Below are 17,183 nucleotides of genomic sequence, written 5' to 3'. Positions count from 1 at the left end.
TGAGTGGTGCACATGCATGCGTCCTGCACCGGCACAGTATGTACCAAAATACCAAGAAGCAACCTGCTCTAGGTGGCTCTGCTTGAGCAGGGGTATTGGGCAAGATGCTTCCCAAAGGTCACTTCCAACCTCAGCCACGCTGGGATTCTGGGAAGTAGTGTATGCCTAACAAACACGTAGCCCAGTATAATAATTTTCTTTCCTGGGAAGTCTTAGAAAGACAGGCCTCCGGCTCAAGCAAAAAAAGACATGCATGTGATAACCTCAGCATTCCTCAGCCCGGTATGCAGTCATGTAATTATTTAGAAAAAGAAAATGCATCAACTGACATAATACCTAACTGTGGGGTTTAGATTATATTCAGCGGGGCAGCTCATGGAGTCTCTAAGGAACACAGTACAAAAAGCAAGGCAGCTCTGGCAAATGTTGCTAATTTGGCTACAAGTTTCCAGACATAAGTTAGGAAAATATAAAAGCTGCCCTGCAATATGCATGAGTTACTGATAAGGCATGACACATCAGCACCCCACCATCACATGAGAGAAGCCAATGTGACAATCCTAGAGCGTCCAAACAGAGGAGCTGTAGGCGATGCATAGATAGATCAGGGCAGTATAAGAGATTATGTAAATTGACGGCAAGAAAAGGTTCACTTTAAGTTTTCTGCAGCCTTCAAGATATTTGGGAAGTTGGAGGCTCCCCTGGGGATGTCCAATTGAGTTTATACCAGCTGTAGAAAGAGAGCATCAAATTGTGACACCTCTGTGCTTTCAATTCTTTGTGAAATAATTTGATCTGCTGAGCTGCATAAGCAATTCAGCTGTGACCCACCTAGCAGAAGAGCTAACTGCAGGTCAGCATTTATTTAAAGTGTCTACTGTGTGTGCGGTGTGGAGTCATGGGTCAGCTTCAGCCTCTTAAGGGTGATCAATGGAAATTACAAACATCTGAATGCTTTCCTAGAGCTGGAATTACTCAGACCATTTACTTCAGCTAAAGTGGCTTTTACTAAAGGGGAGCTTCAGTTCAATAAGATGGAAGTGCTGTTTAATATTACTGATACAATGAGCAGAACATGCAATATCAATTAGTTTGAAAATGTGGTTGACAGCTGCACTAATATTAGACGGTATTATTCCCTCTAATGTTATCTTAAACTCTATTTATATGCAGAATGTGTGCAATACACTTTAAGTCATCTGTCACAACTCTGAGAACAGCAGAAGCATCCCTTGCATTAGTATAAAGGTGCCATGGGTGTTCTAATGTTGAAAACTTGATTCTTCTGGAGTTGCTGGATTGTCTTTTGTTTGCATCTGCAGTTTGTGGAGATGTTTGTTTCTTACCCCAAAGTCCATTTTATAGCCAGAGGAACATCTGGATCTGGGATGTTGCCAAGATGCTCGATCTGATTAGCTGTCTGCATAAAGTAAATACCCTCTAAACCAAAAATTGTGTTAATTTGAGCCAGAGTTTAAACTGGGTAACCCATTTTTACCTATGTTTTTAATATGCATTCAAAATGAGTTACAGAAGCAGATAGAAGCGTGTTGCTAACAAGACTTCATGTCTGAGAAAGAAAATTGTGTTAGCAGTGAGAATGTTGTGTCCATGCTGCTGAAATATCTTCACGGAGTGGTCTATGATCTTGTGAAAGCTAAGGGAAATACTAGCTTGCCTAGGGTTTCTTGGCTTGAAGTTTAAGATGAGAAGCCCTGAGAGATTGTTAGTAGTCAGGTCCATGTTTGACCTTGGTAGAAGTTGGAGCTCACTTGTGTCACAATGTCATACTACCTGGGGTTTGAGTTGGCACTGTAGTGCCAGCTGGCCTTGTGCCTGCACTGCCTGCTTGTTGGGTTGCCCTGTATCTGACTCCAGACAAGCGAACGAGCTCCTCTAGCAGAATGGTTTGTGCTGATCACCTCAAGGTGCAAGCATTCAATGGAGGAACATCAATCTTGCCACATCAGAGTCCCTGCTATAGCTTTGGGATTCTCATTTCCCCATAGCAATAGTCTCCCTCTGATCTCTGAATCAGCAGCTTATTGACATACATGGGTATTTCCTGATGGGCAGGGGCTATATGGCAATTAGTTTTAATGTATTGGTTTACTGCCCAATTGTGACATTCTCTGTTCAGCAAGGGAGTCTCTTGGCACTGCTGGCTCCCTGTCCTTCCTCCTTGTTCTCTTCTGTCTTTCCTCATTACTGCTTCTGTGATTTCTTTCCCCACTGTAGCATCCAGTTCCAAGAAGCTGTACTTGCCCAAACCTGTTTCTTGCATTAAAATCAGTAATTTTTTAGGTAACGCTGGCATTGAAGTCACATAACTGGGGATTGGATTTGACACTCTCATCAGATTTATATGGGACAGAAGAGTTCACTCCTCTGAGTCATTGTTCTAAGGCTGGCTGCAGACATCTATTACTCATTTCATGTTTGGCAGGTTATTTCTGCAAATACAGCAGCTAGAAACATACTTCCAAAAATCAAAGCTTTCATTTCAGAGAGCTCAACTAGGCATTGTAGAGTGTCTGCCTGACATAAAGGCTGCTTAGAGCTGAGTCTGAAGAAGTGGAAACCCCTTTCTGCATTTCTGCCTGCCCCCTTGCCCCCTTGCCCCAGGACATCTTCAGACCTAGATAATACTGGCTTTACATTCTTACGTAAGATTCTTGTACAGGAATTGGATAAGGACAAAAAAGATGTATGGGAGCTAATATTACAATATTTACTCATGCAGCAGTAGTTAAGGTAATTCTAATGAATCATTCAGTTTAGGAACTCTCACTGCCTCTTCTGTATTTCTGAATTTGTTCTGAGGATAAGAGTTTTCTTTTCAATAGAGCGTCATGATGAATTTTCTAAATAACAGTATTTAAGTCTATTCAGTCCCTTGACTTCCAGTTAGTATTGGATACTTAGCTGCCATTTTATCATTGAAAATCATCCATATCTAGATCAGTAGGTGCACAGTGGTCTTGATTTATTTTAAATTATATGTAGATGATCAGGCTAAAAGAGATCAGTATCAATGGAACCTAGTTAAGGTGGCCATACAATTTAGCGGCAAAGTAAGTAGAGAAGAGAATGCTCTCTAGCTAGGTAATCATTCTGTTAATGATCAGATATTCATCAGCTACTTTGTCAGTAAAGGAACCCAAATTTACTTAGTAAAGAATTAAATGAAACAGTGAGCATTTCCTAACTTTGATGTTTATGATGATGGAAGCCTGGGACATTACTGTTTATAATAGTTGTACAGATGTAGGACAGGGATGTTTTAATTTCAGGAACAATAAAAAAACATCCTTGTGGGTTATATGTGTGGGCAGAATCACAGTAATTAGGACAGAATAGAAAAAAGAAGGCTACCCCCTGGTAATGATTGGTGTATCAAGCTATACTGTCCGCCTCTGCTCAAGTTGCAACCTCTGACAAAAAAAGATGTAATGTAGGACAAAGATCAGAGACAAATCCTGCCTTTCAAGAATAATAGCCCTGGGTTCTGCAATTAATTGCAGCAAGGAGAGGGTCTTGCATAAATTTCATAAAGGAAAGTAGGTTCATCTGAACTGATGCACATTACTTTTGTGCACATATTCCTCATCAAAATAAGGCCATTATGTAGCAGTAGCAGCTGTGAGCTGTTATTAATATTTAATGCTCTTAGCAAGGGTTACTATGGGTTTCTGTAATAAGGTTACAAGACAATGTTGCCATATCATGTGCTGTAGATTTGCATTCTCAGAGCTTTTTTGGGTTTTTATAAAGTGCCATTGAAGTTTTATTTATTCTCCTTCCCTACCATTTGGTGAGGGCTGGCTTGTGCTACCACAGATGTATTCGGTTTCCTCCAACCGTGTGTTTTTTCACGTTATCTGCTGGAGACCGGTGATACCAGTCAGCCTCTTCCTCCTAACTACATCTTTTGACTGATACTTGTTTTCTACCTGTACGTGTTGAAAGGGCAGGCAGTTCTTGGGCAGTTCATAGTTATTTCTACTGAAAATAGGTGGGCTGAGCACGCAAGATGGAATCACCGTGTTCTGTACATCTGCATCCGAGAGAGGGGCATCCACGGCTGTATTAGCCCTTGGGTCATGGGGTCAGCAGGCAGCACCCAGCACAGCACAGGGGACTTGGCAGGCAGGGCAGTGCGGCTGACACTGCCTTGGAGGAGTGTGGGACAAGCTGTCCAGTGGCTCTTCAGGGACAGCCTCTGGCCTTCAGGGTCTCTTTTTTTTTTTGCATAGATCCTTTTAGCCTTTTTATTGTTTGTCAATTTTTCCTTTAAGTCATAATCCTTGATATCAAGCTGTTTACATCTCTGGTTAATAAGTTTTCAGGCAGTGAAGTCGACAGTACAGAAGGGGGAAACATTTGGAGCAGCGGCATATATAGCCATTAACATCATAAACTACATAAAATGCCGTTCTACACTAAGAAGCCATTGTTAGGAAGGTGCCCTGGGACAGTATCTGCTGTCCTTCAATGACCCCTGGGTTAAATATTCAGTTTGCAACTAAAATGTTGGGCTATAGCCTTGCTTAAATTCATGCCTTGCTAATGATGTATGCGACCTCAGATTATGTGTAGCAGATGGATACGTGTTGACTAACTTCATAATATGTCAAGAGCATGGTCCTTTTTGCATTGTTTAGCCAGCATATTAGTGACAGGAGATACTGGCAACATACCCTTTACCTCCCAAGATCGCTTATAGATTTGCAGGTGGCAATGCCTTGTGTTGCATACCTGTTGTTGTCCATGTAAACTCTGCTGCAAGGTGATGGCAGCACATCATGCTCATTTTGAAAAGGGAGGAATGCACGGAGGGATGCCACAAATAGTGTGCTGAAAACATGGAGGTAAAGAGGAGTGAAGAACAGACAACTTTTGTGGAGATTCCTTTATCGCTGGACCTCATGACACCGTATTTGATTTCAATTTCCAGAGTGAAATTAATGTCAAAATCAGTTCTTGCATATTGCATTGGAATATTAGTCATTGCAGAATACTTCTGAGTTTAAACATGTTTATAATTTAGCTTCTGTGTGTTTCTATTCATGCTGCCTCACTTGTCTGTGCTAACTGCTCCTTCCCATAAGCTTCCTCTGTTCACATGCACTTGAACCCCAGCTAAGGCCTCTGTATGCAGGGTCCTCAATACTAAACTGCTCTGTCAACTTCTGGTGCCAAGTTAACAATAATAATGTCTTCCTTTCCCTGCTGAATTCAAATTCAATGCAATTAACCCCTGGTTTAGCCTCTTTTAATTAAAAAAAGCAATGAATGCAATAAATCTGGATGCAATATGATAGTTAATGGCACCTCCACTGATATGTAAACCCAACAGTGAGCATAAGGACAGCTCTGGCATGCAGGAGAGCTGTGCAAAATAGCCACAGGGATGGTAATAAGGAAGTGTCTTGTCTTTACCCCATTAATTCTCTGTGAGTGGCTTTTTCACTCTCAACATTTTTGGTTGGAGAATATTTTACTGGAAAACCTGTAAACAGGTGATTCACCACTAGAAATGGTTTATTCATACATTAAAAATATTTTAAAAATATATCATTCCAATATTCACTTGTCAGTGGGTGTTTTTTCTTTAAAATGTGATTATGCACCTCACTTTGCTAAAGTAGTTCCAGTCACATCACTGTCTAGAGCCAAAGGGAACTTTCCTGATTAAGTGAAGAACCACAGGGTAAAAGACTGCTTTATTTATATGTTATTACACATCCTTTTTTAAGCTTATTTTTACTAACAGTTTTGTATAACCTGTTCTAACAGGTCAAGAATAACTTGTTTATTTTATACATGCTTTTATATTTGTTATAGTTCAGGAAGACTTAAAAGAGGAATAATAAAAACCTTTTAACCCTTCCCTGAATCTTAGGGTTCAGTACAGTAGCAACTAGTGATTTCAAGGTCTTTCTTTTGTCAAAGTGTATCTCAGACTGCTTCATCAGGGAATCCAAAGAAACTGTCCAGAAAACCCCCAAGAACAGGAATGAAGTCAGAAGACATGCAAGAATCCAGATCAGAATATCAAGTTTTTGGTCTCCATGTGCTACCTACTAAACTAGACTTATTTTCCCTTGTGCCTGCTCATTGATCCTATTTCTCTTACCTGTCCATCCTCATCCTACCTTTCGATCTTCTTGTTGCCATTTCTCCTTCTTCAGGTTGGATCTGGCCTCAGCTATGGAGCTGAAGTAGTCTAAGACAGAATCTGAGCTGCCAGTAGTCTCTCTCTGTCCTCTAGACTCCAGTTTGCTTCATCTGTGGAGTCCCTTTGGTCATTAAGAGTGTAATTTTGCAATTCAAACTATAAATGTTCAGCTGCCTGCAGATAACCCAGCAGTCCCCTGCCCACTTGAAAGAGCTAGGAGAAGCATACAGATGCTTGCTTTTGTGATGTATGCTTGCAGGGTATACGTGTTTCTGGAGGAAAAAAAGCTTAGAAAGAGCAGCAGTTGAAAATCAGGGGGAGGGAACTCGCTTCTGAAATTACCTGTCCTCACTGACTGCAGAGGATGCCTCTGATTACAGCTTCCCCAGGCCTGGAGGTGGTAGCTCTTGGGATGCTCCTGTAAGTGGTAAGAAGGAAAGCTACTCTTTTCCTAAGAAGCCAAAACAGTGACCAGGGTGCATTTAAAGCTGTGTAGCAGGTTTCTATTCCAAGAGGTCTTTTGACCTTCCAGGATGTTTACTAGTGTATATTTTCTTGCTGTGGGGATATTTTAATTTGGCCTAATTGGCCTTGTAGCTCATGTTGTCAGTCAGTGTCTAAAACTGGAGTATGTTTTTGGCCTATGACTATTTTTAGGTGGTGTAAATAGGGCACTAAACCTGCAGCATTCATGCTTTTTAATGCAGGCTTCTCACTTTGGGCAGTTGGCCTTAGAAGTATTCCAGTGGCATTACTGGAAGGGAGGAGGTGGAGATGGACCAAGTGGCTCATTGTTTGCTATCCTCACAGTTTCTGGGTGCTGTTCCTTAGCTTTTAAAGTCACAATTGTACAACAAGTTTGTGACCTGTTAGCAGACAGTTGGCTGATCTGAGTGAAAGCTGATTTTTTCCATCCCTCAGGGAAATTGTTTCCACTGAGGAGGAGGGTGGGAGACTAGGGGATGCATGCATCTGCTTTGCCTTCTGATAGCTAAGGCATATGGAAATTGAAGTGGCTTTCCAGTCTCTGCTGTTACTCGTCTGGTGTCGACTTCTTATTCCTTCATTGCTTACACTTCAGTACTCTGCTTATATTTCCACCTTGGTTTTGTAGATACAGAAAGCCTGGAGATCAACCTGCAAACAAAATTCTCATGGTGTGCTAAAACAATACCGCGGTCTGGTGTCCTTCATTTCTGTTCCCATGGTTTTTTTTACTGAAATGCTGCCCTCGAGTGGCAGCCAACTGACTGATTTCAACTGGAGATTGAGCTGTTACTGTGCCCAGCGTGCCCCGTTGGGGGGTAAGGGTCCCGGTGCCCGGGCAGGACCCCGCGCCAGCGTTCGGCTGAGGCCAGCCAGGCAGGCTGCTCGGTGCAGGGGCTGCTCCGACGGTCCCAAGCGATGTTACAGCACAGCTTGAGCTCTCTGGCAGGAAGCGTCCCCAGCTTTTACAAGAAAAAGGACTGTAATTCTGAAAGAAATGTAATGATTGGAGATGCTATCCTGACCACAAGCCCTCTAAATTTAATTTATGTGAATGTTTCTTCCAATAACTCCATCTGTCGCACTGTTTCTCGGCTATAGTTCATGGTTTTAGCATAGAAACAGAACTTTGTAGAAGAGTGCTTTTCTGTGGCGGGGTACAGATCCCTGAGCTTGTCTAAGCGGTGCCTCCACTGTGCTCTCTGGGTCTCCCCACAGTATTTTGTAACTTCCTTTCTGTTAAACTCTGAGCAGGCTTGGGGTTAGTCTCTGCCAATGTCACACTTACAGAGATAATGTCATGTACCAAAGGTCCTGTATGAAGGTAGCCTCTGAATGAGCTCCAGAGCACTCCAGCAGTTTATTAAGTCAGAACACAAGATGAAGAGTTAATAAAGGGCTAAAGGTGGCTTGTGGGAAAGCAACTTGAGGCATTAGTGCTTTTGGTTTTATACTATGCCTCTATGCCAGAGGTTACAGTCTTTACATCAGTGTTACTAGAAGCATAAGGACACTGGCTTCTCCACCTCCAAGTCATAGCTCAGTGTACTGGTTTAATTTGGAGATGCTTGTTTTTCTGGGCCACTGAAAAGTATGTCAGTATGTGACTTGTTTTGCTTGCAAGTTAAAAATCAAAAGCAAAAATGAGGAAGGGTTTTTATGTGAAGGGAGCTATGTCTTTTGAGAAGACTTAGTTTTTAGCATTCCCAGGGTGTTGAAAGAATGCTTCGTGTTTCCATGCTTCGTTGTAGACCAACTGTCCAAAGGGAAATATAATCCTACCTGTATGTTATTAACTCTTCTGGCAAGTAACAAGTGTGTGTCCTATTGGGAATATTCTCATGTTCTCATCTTTTCATAAAGACAGGGGATAGTGCTTTTCTTATGTACTTTAAGCTTCTATCATCCTGTACAATGTGCAAATACCATACTTTCTTTCTGCATTAACTCATTTAATTAGGGATAGTCTTGTTTGTTCAAGCACCAGTATGGTTTGTGGAGTCAGATATAAGTATATAAGGGCACTATAATTAAAATAGCTTCTTCCTTCTCAAAGAATTTCAGCTGCAGAGTACCTTTCAGGGAGTCGTTCAGGACTAGTTGTTTAAGTGCCTGAGTCATCCCTACTTCCCGATTCCTTTGGAATCTCTTTAGGTGCCAGTTTGATTTTGCAGACACCCCAGCTAGCTGCCCCATCACTGCTCAGCCCTCATCCTGTAAAGTAGTTGCTGCAATGACCAGCTAATTCTTGTTCATCATCCTTTGGGTGATTAGCCTTGTTGTGCCTATGTGTGTATGAATGTGGCGTGTATATGAAAGCTGCTGAGAGCCTCTGTGTGAAGCATCTATGTCCAATATTGCCAGTAAAATTATTTCCTTGATGATTTGGCTCAGCTGAAGACTGCCTGTACTGAAGAGCTCTATCAGAAGTTATTTACATCTCTATTTCTAGTTTCTGAGAGCTCCTTAATTAAGACTCTAGTACTGGGCATACAATATGGGGGTTTTTATTTTTTCTTTCTCCAAATGATTGCATTGGCACTTCATGTGCTTTTACCCAGCACTCACTGAAATCCCATCAAAACAGAGTAAAGTATGGGAAGACTGTCTGGGGCATTATTACCACAGGCAAGAATATAGAAAGGAAATGTCCAGAATATTACAGCAGTAAACCAGGTACATACTAATTTATGCTCTGAATTTGCAAGTGTGAATGGCAGACTTGCAAGGAGATGTTACAGACAGCTAATTCTAGAGCAGGAGTAAATTAGTTGGAGTGCTTGAAGCAGTGGTTATCTCTAATATTAAACCAGTGATAAGGTGAGATTCTAAATGGCAATGGCTAAGCTGTATGTATATGGAGGCTTGGACAATGGTGTTCCTGGAAGCAGTTACTTTTCACTTGACTTGCAAATAAAGCTAGTTAGCTGGCCAGAGCTGCAACAAGAGGAGGCAGATTCTCTTTCAGTTAGACTGTACTAGTTACATTAGATTTCACATTTACTTATAATAAATGTGAATATATTTTGATACATTTAATCCATTCTTTTAATTCAATGCATATAATTTTGCTACATTAACAATTGACAATAAATGGGAATAAATTAAATGTATCAAAATGGAAAGCCAATGTATGAAACAAAAATACGTTAAAGAAAATAATTTACTATCATGATGTGAAAACTGAAAGAAGCCCTGCTTGTTTCTATCAGAAGCTGTAATAGCATGCTGTCACTCTACAGCTTTCAGTTAGTTATATCTGCTCACAAATGTGTTTTGGTGTCTACATAATGCCATAACCTTAGAGTATAACAATGCTGGATTTGTGACTAAACACCCATGACTATACCAAATTGGGGATTTTTTACACAAAAACAATGGGCACAAACATATGCAGTAAAATATACGTTGGCATAGAAGAATAAATAGGAACAAGAGATTAATATCATCAGTCAGAAATAAATAGACTATTAGTAGTTTCATTGCTAAGATTCATATTTAAGTCACCTGATTCTTCTGTGGGAAAAAAAAAAAGAGATCAAAGAAAATGTTTTGCTTGGTGGGTGGGGTGAATTGGGGATTTTTGTTTGAAAGCTTTCTTAGTGATTGCTCTCTTCTGCAGAGTTTGGATGCAGTATGGTGGCAGAAGATTATGTGAGATGGTGAAACCTGAACTGGAATAGGGACCTATTGATCTGCTTGCTGCTTACATCAAATAATCTTTGCCTTCCTTGAATGTCAAATTTGGTTATGCATAGCATCATCAATGCTTGTGTCTTCTGTCCTTAAAAAGATAACTTGAAAGAAAACAAAGCGAGCAAAATGGAGAACACTTGCTGCCTGCAATTCAACACAGAAAAGCATTTTTCCTTCCCTTTCTTGGCTGAAATCCTCAATATACTTTTGGCTTTAGTTTCCAGGCTCAGTCCAGCATCCATTTGTTACTGTGCAGTGAATCTGTGTATGATACTAACTAGACGTGGCAGCTCTTTTCTAAAATAGACCGTTCCAATCTGTCACTTTATTCTTTGGCACCAGGGACTTTCATTTTCCTGATATGAACTCCACTGCTGGCCATCAACCTGATGGAGTGGAAGAATTGCAGAACAAACTGCTGCCATCAGCTGATTCACCTGAACAGAGCGGTGCGTGAGACCTACCTTGTCCTGTGAGTGTCCTGTCATTTGCAGCAGCTGGACAAATAAGATCAAGATGGCAAGTGAGCCAGTGGGGGGGAATTACCTGAAAGAGCCCAAACATTTTATGCAAATACCTGTGCTGTTCTTAGTCATACAAATTTGCTGGAACTTGTGTCACATCTTCTGTCCTGTTAAGCAATTCTTTCAATCTACTCTGAATCATCTCCTAACTCCATGTCACGTGAAGAGCCTGAAAAGGTATCTTCAGTTTCTCAGAATCAGTCTTCTGCTGCTTCCTGGTAGGCATCCCTGGCAGGTTTGTTTCATTAGGAAGTATTCATGGAATTCACTAGCATTTAGTATCAAGGTTGACTTTCTTGTAAAGTTATATAAACCCCTTGAGGCATACTTGTTTGTTACATCAGTTAGGGCCACCAGGTTGCATTTCTCCATCAAAAAATGCAGTTTGATCACTAATGTGGCACCACTAAGTGATGCCTTTGTTTATTTATTGCTCAGTATCTTGTTTCTAGAAGAGCATGCCACATGGAAAAGGAAAGAGAAAGTGAAGGAGACAAAACAAGGGGTCAAGGAAATCAGAAGAGCAAAGGGGTCAGGAGCTGTGTCTTGACCTCATATGTACAAACCACGGAGCTCACCACTGCATCTCCATAGCTGGGAATGAAAACTCAAAGTTTTCATGCACATGCCAGGAGTAGAGTCAGAGCAGCCCTCTGGAGCCAAAGTCTCTGTAAAGCTGTTTCTGTGCCCCTCCATTGACTTTGTAGGAAAAAAAAAATTAATGGTTATTGTCATGATTTGGTCCTCACCTTGCATGGATCCTGAGAATTAGGCTGGCATTGTGGGATGGGTATTCAGGTCCTTTTGTTGCCTCTGTCCTCTTCTGCAGCATGACATGAGATACAGTGACTCTGCAAAAAAAGCTGACTAGACTTTTTCTCCTCACCCCACTTCCATGTATTTAGTCATACAGATTAAACCTGGCGAGCTGACTGCCAGTATTTAATGCCTGAATTGAGAAACAAGAAGTACTGAATATATTAATCTCTTAAGTGTTGTGACCTAGTTGCCATCTGCTTTTATTAATTACTGTTTTAATTGTCAGGGTAAGAGGTTAATCTCCCTTCGTTAAAAGTCGTGTTTCATACTATCAGTATATTTCTGTTCACTCATATGACTGATTAGTATGAAACAAATTGAGTACAAAATATGCAAGAAAGAAAGAACTTTTAAAAAGTAAAATGTTACATATTAATTGCTCTTCTGGTTGAAGGAGGGGTCTGTTCATGCAATCACTCCAAGTTAGTACTGAGAAATACGTGAAATCTAACAGAGGTCTGCTAAAATCACGTTTCTCACAGAAAGATATGACTGGATATCGAGTGGCTCTGAGGGAAAAATTTTTGTGATTTGCAGGGGTTTTCACCTCTTGTCAAGTGCACTTACTAATCTCAGTGAATATTTGTACAAATGGCCCAAAAAGTGCAGGAACTCTTATAGTAAATTATTACATGCCTACTAGGGCAATAGTGAGTGCCTTAAAATTAGCAGGCAGAAGGATAATGTTCAGCAGTAGTGCTGAGATGCTGGCTCTAAATTACACACAAAAATTGGAACCTTATTTTACAGCTTTGAATAGGAAAAAGCTGGTTGGAACAAGAACTATAGGTTTTTTTTTGTTTTAACTGGCAAAATTAACTTCCTAAAAGGGAAAGGCCTTGTGAAATGCGCTTCATCTAACTTGGTTATACAGCGATTCTTCAGCCTGTTTTACTGAAGTAAAATTAATAATGTGTTTAATCATCCTGTGAATTGGGATCATTATTTTAGTATAGTCATAACTACAAAGGAAAATGTTAATCAATGAGATTGGATTATGCAGTGACCTTTTAAATCCGTGGTGTTTGCAGCTATTAGCTTGCTTCAAAGTAGGAGCTGGAAAGCACTTTCAGTAGTGGACCTGTTGGAAATAGTCTAAATGTTTCTGTCCAAAAAATAACAGTTGAATTAAAGAAATGCTACTTTCCAGTTACTGATTTTTGAATTCTTTGTATAATTCACACCATAAATACAAGTGATATTCTGTAGTACCTCAGTGTCCTGAAAAAACCAGCAGTTTTCAGCTTTTGTTTATAAACCTGTAAACTTTTTTTCTTGACTAAAAGTACTTATGTTTCAGTTTAGTATTTACATTAGTGGAAACAAGAAACCCAATTTCTTCCAGACAGAACTGTCTCCCCAGTAGGACTGCAGCTGCTTATGAGTTGTTGCTCAGTGGCTGTGGTGGTACTGGTCACCTGTATGGAGTTTCTGTGGGGAAAGCACCTGCTAACAAAGGGTTTCTGTGGAGAGCAGTGGGTGAAGGCCAGGAGGTGAGGAGTCCTCATTCTGCTGCAGAGGCCAAGTGAGGTCCCTGGGCAGTCAGTCATGCCTGGGCTGGTCCTGTCTGACTGCTGGTGCTTTAAGAGGTACCTGGGCTGGAGGTCACTGGAGAGAGCAGAATACATGAAGGTAAATGCAGCTGACTTTCTATACATTATTCCATACATTAGGTGCAATGGAGTGAGACATGCGTTTGTAATTTTGAACTCTAAAATAGAACTAATAAATCAGCTTGTTTAGTTTCTAATCTTTTTGCAATGGTAACTAGGCTTTTGCTAGATATTTGGGTTCTGCATGGCACACTGGGACCTCCCATTCAGCTGACGCTGCTAGGCCCCATAAAATATAAATAGCTGTTATGGATGCACATGCAATCCTTAGAGCTAGTTCTGTAGCTTTTAATTGACCTGAGTGATTATCTAAGCTACAGTGAGAGCACTACCTGAGCTGTTCCAGTGCAGGGCTTAGAGTCATCTTCTTAAAAGCCTCTTTATGAATCATAACTCTTTCTGTCCTTGAATAACTTAAAATCTAACAGCATTGCAAATCTTGAGATTAATAGTCCAAACCTCTTAATGATGGTTAGTTTTGATGCACATATGAAGAAGTAGGTACCATTACTCATCCTCACTTGGAGTGTATCCCTAGGTCCATTTTGTAACACCCTGTTGTTCTGTTTCTTCGTCACCAACTCCTGACCTGGCTCTGTAAACAGGCAGGCTTCTGTTGTTGAATGATAGATCTGGCAAACAAGTCAGTCAAGTAGAATATGTATTCAGAGCTGACATTTCAAAGGTGAAGCCTACAAGGATTAGACTAAGGTTGAATTTATTGTTCCAGAAGTGATTACACTAAAACAGATTTCTCTGCAGTGGACAACATTGTGCCATACTGGTAATTCAATCACTTTTCTAATTGCGTTCGCTAAATAGGAGTTCTCTTAGCAAATGCTTTTGCTTGCAAGGATTTCTGCTCATCACCTCTATTGCCAACATATCATCTGTGCACAAAATCTGCCTTAGCTTCACTGACAGTCCATAAAGTTTCATTTTAAGGTATCAGCTCTTACATTGGTATATCCACGTTGGTCTTCCATGTTGCCTGTATTCTCAGAGGCTCACTAGTCCTCATAAACCCAGATCTTGGCAGAGCAGCAGCATTCTCTTATAGTGACCTCTGCCTCCCTCAATCTTCCCTAGTGTGGCTTTGTTTTGGGTGCTTACATCTGGTTTGGGGCTGAGGCTGCTATTTCAGCTGTGCCATTACACAGAGCAGCATAGTTGCTCCTTGTAGCTGGATGGCAGTTACCATTTATGCTGAATTTCAGGAGACTTAGGCCAGGCTAACACTATGAATGGCATTAGTTTCTACTTCTGTTCAGATTTTGTCTCCTAACAAGAGCATGAGCTCTGGTTAGTCTGTGGTGTGACATTTAACAAATCTTTCAAGTCACTCTGAACTGGGTTCAAATTAAAATCAAGATTCTTCTCCCAGTTTGCTTATGTAAATGGCATAAGATCAAACCAGCAAAAGCTCAATGTTCTTTGTTACAACTGGACTGGTCATTCTGAAAAATAAGTTTGATCTTCCCTGTGTCATCCTGGCAATAATACTTGTAAATAGGCTAGTTCTGCCTCGTTAACATCAGACCCTGTGTCTCAGGACACTGAAGTGCAGGACAACATAATGTCCTGTCATTGGAGGGAACATTTTGTTAATCTTGTTTCATCTGCACCCAGACAGGTTTTTCTCTAGAAGTCATTTAAGAGAAAGTGATGTTCTGCAGAAAGAATGTGTCCCTCCTCCTCCCTGAGACAAAGTAAGTCCTCAGCTCTTTAGACTATCCTCAGGAATTTTGTCTGGGTGGTTTAGTCATGTGGCCCATAAAGCAAGTTCAGCAGGAGCCCTGAACCTTGGGCAAGTGTTTTCTGGGAGGCAGTTGATGGCATCTGAGGAGTGGGGTAGGGGGAGAAGTCTAGATGCTGATTTACATCACTCGGTGTTGAGATTAAAATAGGGAGCTCTTCACGAGTCACAGCTTTTTAGATACAACTAAGCCTTTAGCTGGAGGAGTCTCTTGTGCTATCTGAATTAAGGGAAAAGCACTTCAGACTTTGAACCTTGAGGTCAGATTGCAAAGTCCTGAAACAGCTGTGGCTATATCACCCACACTGCTGATCCTTTTTTGCTGTGGGCATCAGGCAATTAGGGGGACAATGCTGGTCTTGTTCTCCTGCTTCCTATTGCATACCTCATATGCATTAGCAGTACCATTTATTTTTAAACCTATTTTAAACGTATAGTAATCCATTTGAGTGCTTTTGGTTTAAATAGCAAATGGAGGTTCCCAATGCAGTGCCATTTACTGCTGCTATCTGCAGCCCTTTCCCTAGCAGCATAAAAATGGTTGGGAGCAGCAGGTATTACCTGGAAAGGTAGTGCAAAGTGTTAGCGAGGAGATCTGGGCTCTGTAATATGACTAAAGACTTCTTTTGGTGATGCATCTGAAGGTGGGATGAGCATCAGTGACCATATGCATATAGTTGTGGTGTATGTGATGACCTGGTGATTAAGAACAGATGGATCCATCTTTCAGCTGTTAGAAATGGTCATCACTGAGGACCCAATCCTAAAATCCTGTAATGGTAACTGTACAAAGGTCACGTACTCAGGGAACGGTCGTGTTGCTCCATTCAGCTCAACTGGAAGAACAGGGTACAGCTGCATACTTACAATGGGTATGTGCTATTCAGGCTATGCAGTGATTCAGGGATGAGTTTAAAAATGCTTAAATCAGGCCTGTGAGAATTCAGGTTTTCACATCTGAAAAAGCAAATTGCTTCACGTTTAAATTTTATTTTTTCTGAGTATTTTCTTGTCTTCCTTGCACATAGTGATTTAGTTTATAGAACTCACAGGCTGATCTGTTACTCCAGGCTGTGAATTTCAGTTCCTCATTATTAAAAGTGGATCTTAACAGTACCTGTTGTATACCTTGTCCCAAGTTCATTTTTCTTTATTAAAAAATTACTTTTAGCATCCACTCTGGATTCATGTATTCCCATAGTGCATGCTGTGGCTAGAGTTTCCTTTGGTATATGTTGTAACAAAAGTGTCATTGCTGAAAATTACGAGCATGTAGAGTGTCAGCCTTTCTTGTTTTCTTTGGTTTTTGCATCTCTTTTTTCATGAATGATTGTTTGTACAGATTTTTACCTAATATTGAAACAGCAAAAAACCCTAACATTTCCAACTGTCTTCAGTTTTGAACTCTGTATTATAGCAATTTCTAGCCTATGATCTTTGGATTCCTGAAGGTTAGTGGCCTACTGTCCATCTACCAGAAGACATAAACTTTCTTGTGGTAGGTCTCGGTCATCCCACTGGGAGGAGAGTGGACAAATCCTGACCTCTTCCTCCCTGACCAACAATACAACCAGGGGCATGCCTGGGAGCTTCTGATTCCAAGTATATCTTTTCCTTCCATGCCGTGATGCTGAAGGGACTTTCTAAATGTTAGAGACTGACAGGTGCTGGCAGTGAATCTCAGGTCTTTTAGTGATGAGCACTGGGCAGATTTACTTGGTGTCCATCACCTTGATGCTACTCTTCCCTGAGGCAGCGGTCACACCAGCAGCTGTACCCAGCCCTACTTCATCAGCGCTCGGTGAAACACAGGGCTTTCTCCCATGTGCTATTTGGACAGTTTGTAGTCTCTGCTGTTTGCTGTCTGTTTAAAGTCTTCCAGTGGCTTGCCTAGGGAGTGCAGTAAATATTAGAGCTGTGGAAGAAAGGAAGGGGTAAGAACCAAGCCATTAATTAAAAGCTGCCTAGTCTGAGTAATTCAGTGGTTAAAGCACAGTTGCCATAGCAGCACTTCCCCTGGATGCTCCAGCCTGAGTCACTGCTCCTCCAGCCTCCTGCTCTCCTCTGCTGCAGGGGTGCCCAGCTGTGGGTGTGCAGAGAGGGTGACA

Source organism: Falco biarmicus, chromosome 7 (assembly GCF_023638135.1).
Source record: "Falco biarmicus isolate bFalBia1 chromosome 7, bFalBia1.pri, whole genome shotgun sequence".
Classification (NCBI taxonomy): Eukaryota; Metazoa; Chordata; class Aves; order Falconiformes; family Falconidae; genus Falco; species Falco biarmicus.
Note: the sequence above shows the minus strand (reverse complement) of the source record.